Source organism: Podarcis muralis, chromosome 6, assembly GCF_964188315.1.
Source record: "Podarcis muralis chromosome 6, rPodMur119.hap1.1, whole genome shotgun sequence".
In the NCBI taxonomy this organism is placed as follows: domain Eukaryota; kingdom Metazoa; phylum Chordata; class Lepidosauria; order Squamata; family Lacertidae; genus Podarcis; species Podarcis muralis.
In genome coordinates this window covers 57,023,795-57,042,357 of record NC_135660.1, presented here as the reverse complement: position 1 = coordinate 57,042,357, position 18,563 = coordinate 57,023,795, and the positions used below count along the sequence as shown (strand labels likewise).

The following is an 18,563-nucleotide window of genomic DNA, read 5'->3' as shown; positions in this document are numbered from 1 at the left end:
GTTTGTGTGTAATTTCCTTTTTTAACATATATTTAGCACTAGGTCATGGCCACCAGACATTTCCCTGTGTTTGTTAGGAGTGTTGTTTGTGTAGTCTGACTATTGCTTTCTAGAAGGATTGTGTTGCAGGACGTATGTTCGGCTATACATCATTTGAAAGCAACGTTATTAATGAATCTTGTTTTTCCAATGGCAAAAAAGACAGATGCTGTGTCTGTGAGACACAAAACAGTGGGGGAGCGGTGTTAGGCATCTATCTCCATTAGTCAGGGTATTAAAAAAAAACTCCTGAAAGTTTTGATTTGTTAGTCAACACCAGTGAAATTGTTAACATTTTCCCATATGCCCTGCCACAGCAAAGACAAGTATCTCGAAATGTAAATAATGGGTTTGCATTAATTCAGTTCAACTCACATGCCAGCTTGCAAAATAGATTTTACCCCATTAAAAGAAAGGCTGGAATAAATAACTTCCTAGACAAGACGACAAATCACAATGGGGCTAATTTTCTTCTGTGAAAACAGTATTAGCATGCACCTTGCTTAAAATGTAATTATTTTCTCTCAGACTTTGTGATCTATGACAACTCTCCTTTCCTCATGACAAAATACATTTTTTTAAAAACTAACAAACATATACATATATGTTTTATCTAGAGAGATAAAAATACTGGTAATATTGACTATGATGTATTGCAGCAACGTGAAGCAATCATTTAACAACAGGGCAGTGTAGCCAAAAGCAATACACTCACTTACCTGGGAGTAAGCCCTGTTGAATTTAATGAGATTTATGTTCAAGTAGACATGTACAGGATGATTGCAGGGGGAAATTAAGTACAAAGTTGCTAAGTTTGAAGCAACTTGTTAGCACTGTGACTTTAATACTAGAGTGGATTTAGTTGGCCTTTGGCAAAATGCCTCTTTTACTTTGCATAATAATAATAATAATATTTCATTCATATCCCTCCCATCTGGCTGGGTTTCCCATCCACTCTGGGTGGCTTGCAACAAATAAAACACAACAAAACATCAAACATTAAAAAACGAGATACCCTATACAAGCAACAAACAAACCAATAAATAAATAAAAACCAATAGCAATAATAACAAACAGTTTACAGTTTACGGGTGGCGCTGAGGGTAAAAGCCTCAGCGCCTAGGGCTTGCCGATCGAAAGGTCGGCGGTTCGAATCCCCGCGGCGGGGTGCGCTCCCGTTGCTCGGTCCCAGCGCCTGCCAACCTAGCAGTTCGAAAGCACCCCCAGGTGCAAGTAGATAAATAGGGACCGCTTACTGGCGGGAAGGTAAACGGTGTTTCCGTGTGCTGCGCTGGCTCGCCAGATGCAGCTTCGTCACGCTGGCCACGTGACCCGGAAGTGTCTCCAGACAGCGCTGGCCCCTGGCCTCTTAAGTGAGATGGGCGCACAACCCTAGAGTCTGTCAAGACTGGCCCGTACGGGCAGGGGTACCTTTACCTTTACCTTTTACAGTTATACTCAAATTAACCACCAACTCCAACTAAACATTAAACCAACACTAACCTAGCAGTTCGAAAGCACGTCAAAGTGCAAGTAGATAAATAGGTACCACTCCGGCGGGAAGGTAAAAGGCGTTTCCATGCGCTGCTCTGGTTCGCCAGAAGCGGCTTAGTCATGCTGGCCACATGACCCGGAAGCTCTACACCGCTCCCTCAGCCAATAAAGCGAGATGAGCGCTGCAACCCCAGAGTTGGCCACGACTGGACCTAATGGTCAGGGGTCCCTTTACCTTTAACCCAACAAAAACAAAACAGAGGAACCAAAATTAGAACCATTTAAAACATTTTAGCCAGATGCCGCAACCCAAGAGTTGTTCCAGCAATGTCCCAGCAATGTCCAGCTCCTCCCAGGAGCCTCTTTTAGCTCACTCTGGAATCTGGGCCCTGCCCCCTAGGCCAGGTGGAAATGGGCCTTTCAGCAGCGGTCTTCTTTCCAGCATTCAGGCAGCAGTAGAACATAGAATTCCTAATATATGAATTGTGTCACTGCCAGCTACAGAAAGAACATAACATGGTGATGAACTGACAATGAACAGCATTGTTACCTGGTGGTGGGAAAGACTTACTACTTGTCAATCAGAATAAAGATGTCCTGTTGCTTTAGGCTTCAGTCCTAAAGTGACTTCAGTGACTAAAGATCAAGTCCCACTGAACTCATGGTACCCCAACACCCTTGGAATTGTGACATTAGGACACAGCCATTACCAAAGACAGCAAAGTCTTGTGACACCTTAAAGACGATCAATTTTATTATGATATAAGTTCTCATGGACTGAAGTTTACTTCATCCGATGCTTTTCTTTTCTTTTTTGTTGGTGGGGGGGATTTTAAATGATTTTGTATCTTGTATATTTTATTGTAGTAAGCCTGTAAAGTGAGATGAATGCCGCAACTGCAGAGTCGTCTGCGACTGGACTTAACTGTCAGAGGTTCTTTAGCATCTTTTTGCTGTAAGACAAATCCATTTGGCAACATGTATTGTCAAATTCATTGTGGGCAGGGCAGATGATGACTGATTACGAATGTGTGCTTCTTTCCCAGTTAGATCACGGTTTCCCAGTTTTGAGAGTTTTAACTAATCTATGCCTCTGCAGAAGAATAGAGTTTTGTATGCAGTTTCTCCTATGTGATGTTTACATAACTCCTCAGACACAGCTGGGCTCACGCAGCCCTTGAAAAAGTAACCAAAGCGCACTGGGAATCATGGGGTTTTTTTGCTTTGTTTTGCGGATGCCTAAGATTGTTCTGTGCATAAATTTGCATCGTGACATCATGGTAAACACATGGGCTTTTAGCACCAGCCACATGCACACTTGAACAACTTGTTTCCCTGCTTTGGCCAGCTGTAATCCTGCTGTGAAAGTACAGCCATCAGCAGAGATGGCACAGTTTTATGTTCATTCCATTGTAATTGCATTATGGCTATTGAATTCTTTCCTATCTTTGTTTAATGCTATCCTTCTGGCAGTGGAGAGGGGTCAACTATCCATGCTGATTTTATTAGGTATTTTAGTAGCCTTACATACGGCCAATCATGAGGTTTTATTGAAATGCCTGTGGGTCCTTGCAAAAGATAATGAAGTTGTTCTTGGTACCTTTCTGGCAGGTGAAATAAGCAATTTCCCATCTTCATAAAGGTGGCTACCTGGGGGCCCTGCTGAATATGGTTTCAAATGGTGGTCATGCTTTTGAAGTACAGTATTGTTTGGTAATCAGTATGTGGGTGATCTGTCCTTTCTGCATATTATTTAAAGGGGAGTTTTCACTGTCTCTTCTAAGCAGCCTGTTTGGTGTTCATGCCCATTCCGCCCTGTATAAAATCTATTGGCAATTTTTAAGGTTTTTATCATCAACAGCACATTTTAAAATAAAGCCAGTCTTGATTATCATTTTGAAACTGAGGTGGATCAGGATGCTTCCTAATCATAAGAATAACACCTGAATCTTCTTCCCTCCAAAACTCTGTTCTGTGTTGGTGCTTATTTTCCCCAACCTGTGCATTTTTCTTTTAATGTGCATTTTTATCCCACCTTTCCTCCACCAAGAAGCTGAAGGTGACATGCATATGGCTCTCCTCCTCCACACTGTATCCTCAAAACAACCCTGTGAGGTAGGTTGGGCTGAGAGGCAGTGACTGGCTGAAGGTCATGCAGTGAGCTTTATGGCAGAGTGGAGTTTGGGACACTGGTCTCCCAGGGCCTATTTAACACTGCAACTGCTACATGGTTTAGGTGTCAGTGGTAACTGGTAACATTTTTGCTTGGTAGAGCTGCTATTTTTAACCTTAATGTTTTCATCTTAGTAGGACTTGTATAGCACTTATTTAGGAAAGTATACAATCACACATATGCACAGTGCCATTGTCTCCTCTTGTCTAAAAAACACCCCCTCCCTCAGTTATTCTCTGCACATTTGGGGACAGGGAAATAACTTCAAGGTAAGAGGGCCCAAGTATGATTCTTAGACAAGATTGACTTAATACCTCTTATTTAGAAATTACACCATACCACATGACCTAATCTTTTCGGTTTTTGTATGGTTAAAACCTACACATCTGTTGCTCCCTTCCCAAAAAACCCTGAACACTTAGAAACTTTTAAAATGTGAAAAAACTTGCTTTCAGGTTTGTGCCGTTTCCTCCTTCCAAAAACCAACTATTCATTATCCAAAACATTTTTTTTTAATTCAAAGAACAAAGTGTTCCAACCAATAGATAAAAAAATTATAATGATTGTTTCATTTGGGCTAGGGCACATCAGAGCACAACAGAACATAATTATAATGTGTAGCTCAGTTCTGAAAATGAGTAGTAATAATCTCTGCTCATGTGTGGAGTTCATCACACCAGGCTAATCATAATTGGCCTCTATTATATCAGAGATTTGGGACACTATCTTCCAGGTTTGGGGAATATTGCGGAGTCGTGTCCAGACAGGCACAGAGCCCAAATGTCTCACTTTAGAAGTTCACTGACAAACTTACAAAGAATAAGCTGGAAATATAGTGACAGCATTTTGATTCATTCCTATGCATTCAAGATATATCCCCTGCTAGAGGAGAGGCTTGTTGGAAGCAGATCCACACACCTTTTCTGGAAATTTGAGGGAAATACAGAGTTTGTTCCAACACATACACAAGCCAACCACTATTTTCCTCCTAATTTAAAAAGAGGCAGAATGGTTAAGTGGAACAGTAGATATTTATTACAGAGAGCTTGCTTGCTCTTTCTCTATAGCAAGGTCACAAAACAAATACTATGGGTGGCGTGGAGTTCCCTAAAGTAGGAAACACACCCTCTTGCTTCTCTTGCCTTCAGGAAAACAGCTCTAAACATGCTAGGCTAATGCTGTTTTGGAAGCAGTTCTGACTCCTTCAATATCTGCTATAGTGGCTGTGCTGAATAGGCACCATAACAACAAATGAAGTAAGAGGACTGACTTCCCAGCAATCTGATTGGTCACATGGTTTTTCTGCTTAGATGCACATGAGACATGCCTCTTTGCCATAGCTATACTTTTGAAGTAGGATTGACAAAGTGCTGCAGAGAGCTGATAGGAAGAGAACAGGAGTTTAACAGAAATGCTTCTACAAGCTTCTGTGCAAGTAGAAAATTGGGGGGGGGGGCAGGGGACAAGGAAAAGTGGTTGGCTTTGAGATATTGAGGATTTTTTTTTAATTGCTTGACAGTTTGAGTGGGAAGGCTGTGCCCCACTGGATGCAACAATTTCCAAGTCCTGACCCATCAGCAGAAGCATAAAATCGTACAAGTGTAGAGTTGGAAGGGACCACAAGGATCATCTAGTCCAACACCCTGCAATGCAGGAATCCTTTGCTCAATGTGGTGCTCGAATCCATGACTCATGTCCACAGCATTCCCTTGATCCACCAAGCTTGTAACTCTATCAAAAAAAGAAATGAGATTCGTCCGGCATGACTTGTTTTTGAGAAATCTATTTGTTGTTGTTGTTTAGTCGTTTAGTCATGTCTGACTCTTCGTGACCCCATGGACCATGGACCAGAGCACGCTAGGAACTCCTGTCTTCCACTGCCTCCCGCAGTTTGGTCAAACTCATGCTGGTAGCTTTGAGAGCACTGTCCAATCATCTCGTCCTCTGTCGTCCCCTTCTCCTTGTGCCCTCTAGTATAGAGAAATCTATACTAGGACTTAATAATTACAGCATCCTTTTCTAAGTCCTCACAAACTGACTGCGTAATTTATCTGTTCTAGGACCTTTCCTGGTATCAATATCAAGCTTACAAGCTGGTAGTTACCTGGGTCTTATCCCCGCCCCCTTTTGAAGATGGGGACAATAGTTGCCCACCTCCATAGTCAGGAAACAGCACATGCTACTTCTGATCTGCCCAGATCCCCATAGTAAGTAAGATCATGCTACAGAATCCCTTGTGATAAGATGATTTTTTTAAAATTTCAGAAAAGAACAGCATATGAGAGGTTGTAGTTTCATTTGTGCTATCTTGCTGAGAGCCCACGGAAACCTAAACCTGATTATGTTGCTTCTCTGTGCTGTTTTTCCAGTATCCAGGGTGGGTGGCAGCAACTTTGAATAAAGCAGCTATCAACAATGGCCTTTGTGAGGAGGCAAAATTGATGGATGATTTGTTCCCTGCTGTACTTTGGACCATCTTATAATTCTAGCTTTTGTGCAGCCTATTGAGGCAGAGTCAGTGCTGCAAGTTGGACAGGATCATTGTCAAATAGGTGGAAAGGATCAAGAAATACCATCTAATCTTGAGTGTCACAAGTTGAGGGCTGGTGCAGGTGACGATGAAGCTGTTGTTTTACTTAGTTGTTAAGTAGAACTGTGATGATATGGGCTTACTGCTGATACATCCATCCATATTCATATCCATACATACTGAGTCCATTGGTACAACTTACTCAGTATTGTCTACTCTACAATGGCTACTAGCAGCTCTCCAGAGTTTCAGAGGGGAGTCTTTCCAGCCCAGTTTGGAGATGCCAAGGACTGAAAATGGAATATTTTTTGTGGAAAAGGATGTTCTCTGTGCCCCATCTCCTAAACACTCAATATTTTAAAATGCAGCACTGTACTTGTTTTTCAGGAATCTTCTCCCCTGGACACCAATATATAACATTGTCAGATTATACCACCTCCTGCAAAAAAAATAGTTTTAACTTAGTCGACACAATTTGTCCTCATCTTCATTATGGGTCCCATTTACATAATTCCATTTTGCTCTCACCTGTCCTGAGTCGGTTGCTAGTGACCGTCTTCCAGAAGACTTTGAAACTCAGGAGCAGTATTTTTCTGAGACATTTCATTTCTTTAATTTGTTGTTGTTGTTCTGGTGTTTGACATTTTCTAATCATGTACAACTCTTGTTGGACTAGATTCTCTTCCCGCAGCATTGCATATTGTAGACACAATTTGCTTTAATCAGGGCTCTTGGTATTCTGAAGTACTTCAAAACAATTTCTATAGCAAATTTGAATAAATTCAGCAGCAATGTCTGACACAGTGATCAGATGTAATTGCCTACAATTTCACACCCACAGGATCCTTAGGTGACTTCGGCATTCCTGGTGTTCTGGCTTTTTCACAGTTTCATCACCATGGAATCCTCTCAAAGCAGCACTGAAACTTTTAATGCAGTTTGAATGATGTATGGAGAATTAGCCACGCAGACCTGATTTTTAGAATCGGGGGCAAAGCACCGTAAAGCAAAGATGTAGAAAACTCAAGATCTCTTCAGTTCTGTTTCTGTCGAGCCAAGACTATCCTAGACCAGAGATGTTAATGTTTCTAACCCTTGTGAGTCGAGGACCCGCTACCCGCTTAGGGATAAATAAGACACAAGGACACATGTATTTTAGGTTAATGGGCTAAAGAAGGCCACAACTTGATTGGTTACAGCATGTGAGTGGTATTGGCTTAGGCATTGGATCAAACAATCTATATATCATAGAATCATAGAGTTGGAATAGACCACAAGGGCCATCGAGTCCAACCCCCTGCCAAGCAGGAAACATGACCCCACCCCGCGCAGCAGAATGAGGCACAGGGCTGCCGCGGCTGCTTGAATGCGGCTAAAGCCCGCCCCCAAGCCAGCCCTATTGGCTGGCCTGACGGGCGCAGCACAGCAGCTGGGAAAGTGACGCAGGGGGCCAAATACGCCCCCCTGCTGATGTGGGAACGGCTCCCGCTCACAACACCTCCCCTCTGGTAGGAGGAGAGGCTTTCTCTCACAACATACATCACCTGCTCGTCTTGATACACACAAAATCTTGTTATATGAGGCAGAATCTTTGGCCGGGCTCATCAAGATATACCGTAATTCTACACAGCAACCAAACTGAGGCCTGCACAGGAACATAGAAAGCTGCCTTATATTGATCAAAAGTATTAGCCCATCTAGCTGACTGGCCTGCAGTGGCTTTCTAGGATTTCAGCCAGGGCTTTTCTCCCAGCCCTACCTGAAGATGCTGGAGACAACCTTTTGCATGGAAGGCAAATGTTCTGCCCCAGAGTGGTGGCCCTTCTTCCTTAAGTTCTCCTACCAGTTCACCCAATCCATTTCTTATCCCTGATAGCAAGCTTGGTCTTACTTGGAGAGGCACATGTGGGAACTAGTGATGTTAAATTCTCGAGAATATTCTCGATTAATGAGAATATTAGAGAATTTTCATTTAAAGTAGGCAAATATTCATTTTAATGGATTGAAAATGATATAATTAGTTAAGATACATGTTTATTCATGGGTGAACTTGTTCAGATGGCAACCAAAAACTGTACAGATACAGTGGTACCTCGGGTTACAGATGCTTCAGGTTACAGACTCCGCTAACCCAGAAATAGTACCTCAGGTTAAGAACTTTGCTTCAGGATGAGAACAGAAATCACATGGCGGCAGTGGGAGGCCCCATTAGCTAAAGTGGTACCTCAGGTTAAGAACAGTTTCAGGTTAAGAACGGAATGAATTAACTTCTTAACCTGAAGTACCACTGTACTTTTATTCAATGGGGCAATGCAGTGAATTCACATTCTTTGATTTTTTGCACCAAACTTGAAATTGAAGATTCAATGTGAATGACTCACGTTAATCACTAAGCCTGCAACTATCCATATATTTACCATCAACTTTGAATTCTAATTATGTCGTGTATGTATGAAATGTAGCTTTTAAAGTAAAAGGAATATATAAAAAAACTCAGGTCCACTACATGAGTATGTTCTTTCATAAGCATATCTACATCGTACTGTATTTTTAGTGCAATACTAATAAAACCAATAAAAAGTTTAAAATAAATGCTATTATTTCCAGAGAATAAAACACAAATAATCAGTAATGACAAGTTGCATAACATCAGAAATGCAAATTACTATCTGCTTAGACAAGTAAGGCAGCACACAACATATTTAAATTACAACTGATAAATTGTCACAAGAAAAAAAAAGGCTTTAAGTAACAAGTCTCAAATGTTTATAAATTTATATTGACTCCTCAAACATCTTAAGAGGATGTCACCATCTTCAGTTCCACACTGATCACCTGCGAGATCATAGCATTTTTAAAACTAAAAAATAACAATGTTTTCTATAGCTCACATTTCAGAACTGCCAATGGTGAATGACACAATACCCAGTAATGTAACTGGATTAAAAAAAATCATTATTCTTTACTTACACTGGCAATATCACAGCTTATTTACTATATTTTTTAAATGTGGGTTGTAAAACTGGTTCTTGCATTAGAATTTACAGTTTGTGGAGAATATTCACTTCACATCACTAGTGGGAACAAATGTAATATGTGATCTTATCCACCACAGGTAAGCCAATAGACACTTCCATTATTTATTCCAGTTTTGCAGCTACAGATTTTGCTGCTGACCAGGTCTGTGATTGCCTGAATGAAGACTTCTTGCTTTGACCAAAAATATATTGGCCTTCTCCCTCTGCCTCACTGCCACCCCCTAGTTTAGTAAAGGGATGGGTACAGTCTTGCAGTGCTTGGGACCTTATCCATTGATTACAGAGAGAGACATGCTACAGTTTTCTCACCTTCTCCCTTGGTCTGAGCAGAGCATGCCATTTAACCTTTCTGCCTGTAGTCTCTGTCTGCCCACCCTCCCCAATAATCAAAGTATTCGTTCTGTTTTTTCACTGTTGTCTTTTACCATAGTTTTGGGTTGTCTGAAATAACTTGTTGCACATGCACCCAACTGCAGGGCAGCAGAATCACATTTGACAGCAGAATCACTGAGCCAAGAAACATCACTATACTCTTCTAATTCAGTCACCTAAAATGGTAACATTAGACTTCAAGCACCCCGACAGAAGTTTATCCAGTACCCAAGACAGAAATGAATAAAGGAAAGTGAGAATGACTCACTAGCGCACAAGGGAATATGGCACAAGCTCTGCAAGACTCCCTAACCAGGTGGGTGGGTGAACCTCAAGATGAGATTGTAGAGTCAGGAAAATGCACCCTAAATTAGTACTGTCAGCTTTTAGCACTATGCAAAATCGTATTATCTGATCCCTGTAGTTTTACTGTAGTAGTGGAGAGTATGAATAATCTCTGATCTTGATGAGTGTAATACATGTTGACAATCTGATACAAATATAGTTTAAGTAGGCCATTACATGGCTGCAGATTATGGGTTACCTTTGGGAGGGGGGAATTTTTCTTTGTCTCCCATTTCAATGACTATTTTTACCCTTCCTATATGTCAGAAAATCTATGAGGAGAAGCAACGCTCTCCTTTGTGCACCTGTTCCTTATTCCTCCCATGCTGGTCTTTTCCTTGGCTTAAGGCCTCTTTGTGCATTCAATTTCTCCTCCAAACCCTTAATTTTTTGGCACTTCTCTGCTGTTTGTTTCTTTGCACCGACTTTTTATTCTCCTGTCTTTGAACCAGGCTGGCAGCTGTAGCAGAAGTCTATTAGTGCTGAGCTTCTAAGCACAAGTACTTTCCCTGCAGTGCTCCTTGCCGAGTTCAACTGAGTAAGAATCTGGTTGGGCACACCAGAGCACAGCGATAATAAGAGTTCATCTGGTGGAGCAGCAGGAGCTGGTAGTCCTGTGGACTTCAGTAACTGGTGTGGGGGGAAGTATCCCACTTGCAGTTAACTTACATATAGAGCTGGCAGCGGGTAGGTTTGATCACCTTGAAGGCTCTAAGATGAATGGCAAGGAAAAGAGAGAGCTATTACATGTCACATGTTGCTGCTCATTGGTGAAACAATTTCTAATAACTTTGCCTGGTTACTGAAGTATCCCTGAAAGGATATTGGACCCAGTGTGCCACGTCTCATTTAACCCAGTTTCTAGCCACATTTGCAGAGTAATTTGAATCATTCTAGCTGGCACAGAGTGAATCTTGTTAAGTGCATGCCACAAATATGGGTCCTTACAATGTCTTGGCAAGGAGGATCATTAGTGCAAAATGCAGGTGAGCAAGTCAGTAGGTTTGATATGCAGCACTTGGCTGTTGACCCAATTATCATAACAGCATGATTTGGTGACTTATTTCTTATGGTGGATGTTTGGAGAGTAGGACCCCAATAACGAAGCTTCTAAATCCCCCCCCCCCCTTTTAGCCTGCAGAGTTGAACTTATATTTTTCCAGCAGCTATAGAGTTCTCTATAAATATGGAGAACAGACATAACTTCAAGGACTTTTGTGCACTGTATGCATTTCTGAAATCACTATAATTCAAATTACAGTGGAACCTTGGGTTACATACCATCCTCCTTATGAACGCTTAGGGTAACAAGCTCCACTAATCCAGAAGTAGATGCTCCTGGTTGTGAACTTTGGCCCGGGATGTGAGTGGAAGTCTGGTGGCAGCGGGAGGCCCCATTAGCGAAAGGGTGCCTCATGTTAAGAACGGTTTCAGGTACCACTGTAGAAAAGTACTGCCTTAGTTAGGATAGGCAAGTCTTCTCCAAGCTGGTGCCCTCCAAATGCTTCGGACTACAGTTTCCATCAGCCCAAGCCAGTGCAGCTGCATGACACTGGGACTGATTGGAGTTGTAATCAAAAGCATCTGGAGGGCAGCAGGTTGGTGAAGAGTGTGATAGGTTACCTATGTTCTCGTCTAGGTAAGAGGTTTCTCTGACTACAAAGGCAATCATAAGAGGAAAGTGACCCTCCTCTTCTATCTGCTTTTTTACTTAAACTTTTGAGTAGCAGGTTCTAGCAAGTCCTGTGCATGAGAAGTACTACCTATCAGAGTGGACAGTACTGGGTTACAGGGGACAACCAGGCTGTAGGGCAGTTCTTTATATTAAAAATATTGTCTCTTAAAAGAATAAAAAGCACAGCTATCATGCAGAAACCTTTGGGGCTGCTTAGTTGTTCAAAGTGATGCTGCAGAGAGAACAGCTGTACAACTGGACAGAGGAGGGAGGAACTGTATGGCATAATGTTTGATTTGATTTCTAGCTAGCTGGTGAACTTGGCATTCTTTGACCAGTTCTCAATGACAAATGGATCTCCTTTTATTTACAGCTTCACAAGCATTAAACAATTTTTTTTTGTATAATTTCATAGCAGTTTTATGGTAGATTAGTATGTGAAACTGACTCAAGCATAGTCAAAAAGTTATTTCTCTTGCAGTTCCCCCCCTTCCTTATTTATGATGCATGGTGAGTAACTTCTGCAACATTAGACATTACTCAGGTAGGAGGAGAGAAATAACCACCATTGTAGCTTGATGCTAATTTCACTTACATGCAGGGGAGAAGGAAGGCGTCGTGACACCCGGGGCGGGCATCACTACGTACGGCGCATGTATAGCGGTTTGCTGCTGGCGCCGGGATCCTCTGCTCGTGGCTGCAGCCGCAAACGGAGGATCCTCCAAAGGCAGCTGTGGTGGCGTGATGGCTGCTCGCACCGCCGGGAGCCCCCACAGGGTGACTTCTTGTCACCCCCGCAGACATGGAACCCGGGACGTACTGCCCCCCCCATTGCGACGCCACTACTTACATGTCCAGAGTAGTTAAATTTGTTTAACTGAAGGAAGTTAGCAGATTGTATCTCCCTGTTAGTTCTTAAAACAAAACAAAATTCAGAAGTAAAACTGTTGATCTTCTAAAAAGAAAAAGAAACCTTTCCCTAATATTATTCTATACCTGAGGACTGGAAGTTGAAGAAGAAGAAGAAGAAGAAGAAGAAGAAGAAGAAGAAGAAGAAGAAGAAGAGGAGGAGGAGGAGGAGGAGTAGTAGTAGTAGTAGTAGTTTGGATTTGATATTCCCAAAGGAATCTCAAAGCAGCTAACATTCTCCTTTCCCTTCCTCCCCCACAACAAACACTCTCTGAGGTGAGTGGGGCTGAGAGACTTCAAAGAAGTGTGACTAGCCCAAGGTCACCCAGCAGCTGCATGTGGAGGAGCAGAGACACGAACCCGGTTCCCCAGATTACGAGTCTACTGCTCTTAACCACAACACCACACTGGCTCTGTGTGGTGACCAGTGTAACACCAGTTTTTAAAAGATGGGTCAGTAGAGGAGGAATCCCCAGGAAATTGTTGGTCAGTTAGCTTAATATCTATTCTGGGTTGAAAGCATGATTAAATATAAAACTACCAAGCATATAGCAGAACAAGTCTTGTTGAAGAGCAATAATCATGGCTAGAGCAAATATGTCCTGCCAAACCAATATTGGAGGTTATGATGGAATGAAAATGTTTATAGCATCTGTGGATAAGATGAAATCCATGCCATGTAAGGGACGAAAAAGAAAACTGCCAATATGATAAGTTTGTATAATGGCATAACTATTCTGGGTATACTGTGTGCCATTCTCCTTGCCCTATTTCAACAACAATATTGTAGAATGTGAAGGTGCAGAAAAAGGGCAAACTAAACTGGGGGTTGGATCAACTCCTCTGTGAGAAATGTTCTGACTTTGTAGTTTATAAAAAGAGTGAGTGAGGAGATTTGATAGAGGTGTACAAAATTATGTATAGTTTGAACAATGTGGGCAGAGAGATTTTCTCTCTCTCTCTTACAGTACTAGAACCCAGTGAATCTGAATGATGGGAGATCCAGGAAGTAATTCTTCATACAGCTAACACAAGCTGTGGTGAAGGCCACTAATATTGATGGCTTTAATGGAGGATATGACATATTCATGGAGGACAATGGTTATAGAGGGCTACTGGTCATTTTGGTTATAATAACTCCAGAATCAGAGGCAGAATGACGTGGAATATTACAGTTGCTGGGAAACGCAGGTGGGACAGTGGTCTTGCGACCAAGTTCTCCTTTCTGGCTTGCCATAGGCCTTTGTTCTAATCCTCTGTAGGACCTCTGTAGGAAACTGGATACTGGCTGACATAGGTCTTTGTTCTAATCCAGCAGAGCTCTTCCTATTGTGCCTTGTCCTTTATAGTCTTCTGTATAAGTGTAGAAAAGCAGATAACAAACAGGCCAGGCCAATCACTGCTCATTTGGTTGTCACTTGTCCTAACACAAAGGATGAAGAAAAACACCTAATGCTTTTAAGGATGTCTGACAATTGTAAACACTTTCAGAGATGCAGTGATTCCTTGTACAGTGGTGCCTCGCAAGACGAAATTAATTCGTTCCGCAAGTTTTTTCTTCTTGCGAGTTTTTCGTCTTGCGATGCACGGTTTCCCATAGAAATGCATTGAAAATCAATTAATGCGTTCCTAGGGAAACCACCTTCAGACCAGGTCCGGGGACAGTCTGTTCCCCGACCTCTTCTGAAGGCTGGGGGGGGGGGGGACAAGGGCTTTTTTCCCACTGCCAGCCTTCAGAAGGCTGTTCTGAAGGCTGGCGGTGGGAAAAAAAGCCCTTCTTCCCACCTCCCGCCCCGCAAGCTCCGGGGACAGGAGGGCTTTGCTGCCGACCGCCAGCATTTTAAAAGCCCCTGCTGTCCCAGGGCGATTTTAAAATGCTGGCGGGCGGGAGCGAAGTCTCTGCTGTCCCGGGGAGATTTTAAAATGCTGGGGGGCGGGAGCGAACGCTTCGCTCCCGCCCGCCAACATTTTAAGATCGCCCGGGGCAGCAGAGACTTCTCGCCCAAAGCAAGGGGAGCTCTCCGGAGGGCTCCCCGTGCTTCGGGTGACAGGCTGCCGCCCCAAGCCTCGCGCACCCGGCGGGACCTCCTGCGGGGTGCGCGAGGCTTGCAGACACTCGCCCGAAGCAGGGGAAGCCCTCCGGAGGGCTCCCCGTGCTTCGGGCGACAGGCTGCCGCCCCAAGCCTCGCGCACCCGGCGGGACCTCCTGCCGGGTGCGCGAGGCTTGCAGACACTCGCCCGAAGCAGGGGAAGCCCTCCGGAGGGTTCCCCGTGCTTCGGGTGACAGGCTGCCGCCCCAAGCCTCGCGCACCCGGCGGGACCTCCTGCCGGGTGCGCGAGGCTTGCAGACACTCGCCCGAAGCAGGGGAAGCCCTCCGGAGGGCTCCCCGTGCTTCGGGTGACAGGCTGCCGCCCCAAGCCTCGCGCACCCGGCGGGACCTCCTGCCGGGTGCGCGAGGCTTGCAGACACTCGCCCGAAGCAGGGGAAGCCCTCCGGAGGGCTCCCCGTGCTTCGGGTGACAGGCTGCCGCCCCAAGCCTCGCGCACCCGGCGGGACCTCCTGCCGGGCGCGCGAGGCTTGCAGGCACTCGCCCAAAGCAAGGGGAGCTCTCCGAAGGGCTCCCCGTGCTTCGGGTGACAGGCTGCCGCCCCAAGCCTCGCGCACCCGGCGGGACCTCCTGCCGGGTGCGCGAGGCTTGCAGACACTCGCCCGAAGCAGGGGAAGCCCTCCGGAGGGCTCCCCGTGCTTCGGGTGACAGGCTGCCGCCCCAAGCCTCGCGCACCCGGCGGGACCTCCTGCCGGGCGCGCGAGGCTTGCAGACACTCGCCCAAAGATTTTAAAATGCTGGGGGTCGGGAGCGAAGCGTTCGCTCCCGCCCGCCAGCATTTTAATATCGCCCGGGCAGCGGAGAAGTCTCCGCTGTCCCGGGAAGGCAGGCGGGGGGAGCAAAGACTTTTGCCCCCCGCCAGCCTTCAGAAGAGGTCCAGGACCTCTTCTGAAGGCCGGCTGTGGGCGAAAGTCTTTGCTCCCGACCGCCAGCAATTTAAAACAGGTCCCCGGAGATTTCCCTATGGGCTTTCGTCTTGCGAAGCAAGCCCATAGGGAAATTCGTCTTGCGAAGCGCCTCCAAAACAGAAAACCCTTTCGTCTTGCGGGTTTTCCGTCTTGCGAGGCATTCGTCTTGCGGGGTACCACTGTAATAGCTATGTAAGCTCTACTTTCAGGAGCTGTAAGCCTTTTCTGTCTGAGGGGGGAGAGAGAGAGAGAGAGGGAGGAAGACAGAGAGAAATATTTAAAGTTTTATGCAGCCTCTTTTCTCAAGCTATTTATGAGGTCTATAATGTAATCAGTACCTAATATGATATTCCATTCTATTCAAGCAGCATAATATCAGTTTGTTAACAAAAATGAAAGAGGAAAAAAGCACAGATATTTTGCATATCTGAATAATATAGACTCGCATGGCCTAAATAATTTTTTTATGTGCTTCCGTTCTTTTATCATCAGTGACTAGGCAAGCACACATTTTACAACAGCCATTGTAAAATATAGACTGCATTGTTTTATAACTTAGCTTTTTCTGAAATAAAAGATCACATTTATAGTGTTCTTTTTAAAAACTAATAATGTATTTTTAAATTTACGTTTCCTCTTTAATGTTAGTAAATCTCTCCAGATTTACAACACAAAGAATTTGCTGAACCATCCTACCCTGCCCCTCTTTAGTCCAGCATTCTTTCCCCAATAATAGTCAGCAGGCAGCCCAAAGTTGGTCTATCATCTTTTCCTTTCCCCCAGTATCTTAGCTTCTTCTTCCAGAGGTTGGGGATTAACTGGGCCCATTTCTAGAGGGCCTTAAGACTCTCATAGTTATTGAAAACTCTCTCTCTCTCTCTCTCTCTCTCTCTCTCTCTCTCTCTCTGTGTGTGTGTGTGTGTGTGTGTGTGTGTGTGTTTTAGTGTTTTAGCTTGCCTACCACAATACTTGGGATAAAAGAGCATGCTGGAAACCAAGATGCTTGTCTTTCTAATGTCTTAATTATTTTGGGATTGCTGTCAATGGTGCCTTGCCTTAGGAAAGCAGGTGTACAACAGTGAAAATTGCAGTCCTCTGCTCTATAGTGCTGGCTGTGGCTTTAAAAGAAATAACACAACTGATTTCATCTTCCATTTGGTTTCACCTTCTATTATTTCTCCCATGTGTTGACAGTATGGAATGACTATCTGGAAAGCTTCAGTGTGGTAAAACTTCACTGTGATCATTTCAGTGCCGTAGAACATCAAGGTGACAGACCGTTGTATATCGTCATTCCTTGCAAAAATGAACTTAATCATAACTCAGTCTATCCTGAGTTTGAAGTTCCTTTGTCAGAAATAGCCATTGTGTCGTAGAACTGTTATGCCCATTCCTGCACATATCAGTCTGTGTGTGACATTTCAGAGCCTTGAACCAGAGGTTTTTAAAATTGTGTTTTTGTGACCATTTAGAACACATGCAGTCCAGCTGACTTCTCCTGGGCAATTGATCTGCTTCCCTCATGCTTTCATTAGTTTTATCTTGCGTGATTCACAGGGTTTATTTCACCATTAGGCATCTTAAGTCATGTTGGGGTCGATATGTTACAGGAGCAGCATGATCATTGTCTCCCCATAACTCGTACCACACACTGCTCTGATAGCACAAAAACAATGTGGTACGAATGGATCACCAGGAGCAGGGATGGGGAGCCTGTGACCCTCCAGATATAGATGGGCTACATCTCCCATCATCCCTACCTTTTGGCCATGCTGGCTGGGGCTGAGTGCAACAACGTCTGGAAGGGCATGGGTTTCCCATCCCTGACATACTGTTCATGATTACTACGAACACTGGCTTATTGTAAGTAATACTTATGCTGTCAAACACTTACACTGCGTGAAATTCTGTGAAAATGGCTCCATATGTTACACAAAGAACAACACGATTTTCAAGCATGGCTTCAAAATAAGTTACCTGGCTTACAGTAGACCGAAGAACCATGTCTTAGTAGACCTTTGAAAAGGTGAAAGTCCTAAACTGACAGAAACCGAGTCATGGGTTGGCACTGGAATGATTCCTCTTGTGTGTTCCCATACCTTCTAGGTGGTTTCTACATTCCCGAGTTACCAGAACGGTATGGCAACTATGCTGAACCTCTAAGAATTGACCTTGATGACTCTTCAGCTCATCCTTCAATCCATGAAATGCCAGATCAGACGGTAGCCCCTTAGTTTAAATTTGCCAGAGGAATTTTAAGAACAGAATTAAAGATAAAGGCTTTGACCAACCCTTCAGGCATAGGACACACCACTGCAGATTCGCTTATTAATTTATTTACGATGCAATGGATGTAATGAGACTGAATATAAATACAGTCGTACCTCGGGTTAAGTACTTAATTCATTCTGGAGGTCTGTTCTTAACCTGAAACTGTTCTTAACCTGAAGCACCACTTTAGCTAATGGGGCCTCCTGCTGCCACTGTGCTGCTAGAGCACGATTTCTGTTCTCATCCTGAAGCAAAGTTCTTAACCCAAGGTACTATTTCTGGGTTAGCGGAGTCTGTAACCTGAAGCGTATGTAATCCGAGGTACGACTGTTTTAAAAGTTCTGAGCTCTGAACTAAACTCATCTCCTTCATCTAGCTTCTCTAACTTTTACTGAAATGATTCAATATACACTACTAGACTTTTTCCAAAATTGAGGATAGCATTTGGAGGAATTAGGTGTATGGAAAAAAGGGTGCAGAATTTGAAAATCTGGGCTGCCAGATTGACTCTGAATCCTAGCATCTATTCATCTCTGAAAAATATAAGGTTCTTATATGAGTATTTTCATAGCTGTTGTAAATAATGCAGCCTGTGAATTCATGTGATGGAGAACATGGCTTCAGTGCAGGCAAAAGGGAATATTTTATGTTCTCCATAGATTATTCTTGCTACATGTATCCTTCCTGATTGCTTGCAGAAA

The 18,563-nt window shown here is 43.8% G+C and overlaps 1 protein-coding gene across 2 annotated transcripts in view; it reads left to right on the top strand.

Moving 5' to 3' along the window:
• C6H10orf90 (chromosome 6 C10orf90 homolog) overlaps window positions 1–18,563 on the top strand; it is a 150,896-nt gene that overhangs the window by 54,199 nt on the left and 78,134 nt on the right. The gene's annotated exons all lie outside the window — the stretch shown is intronic.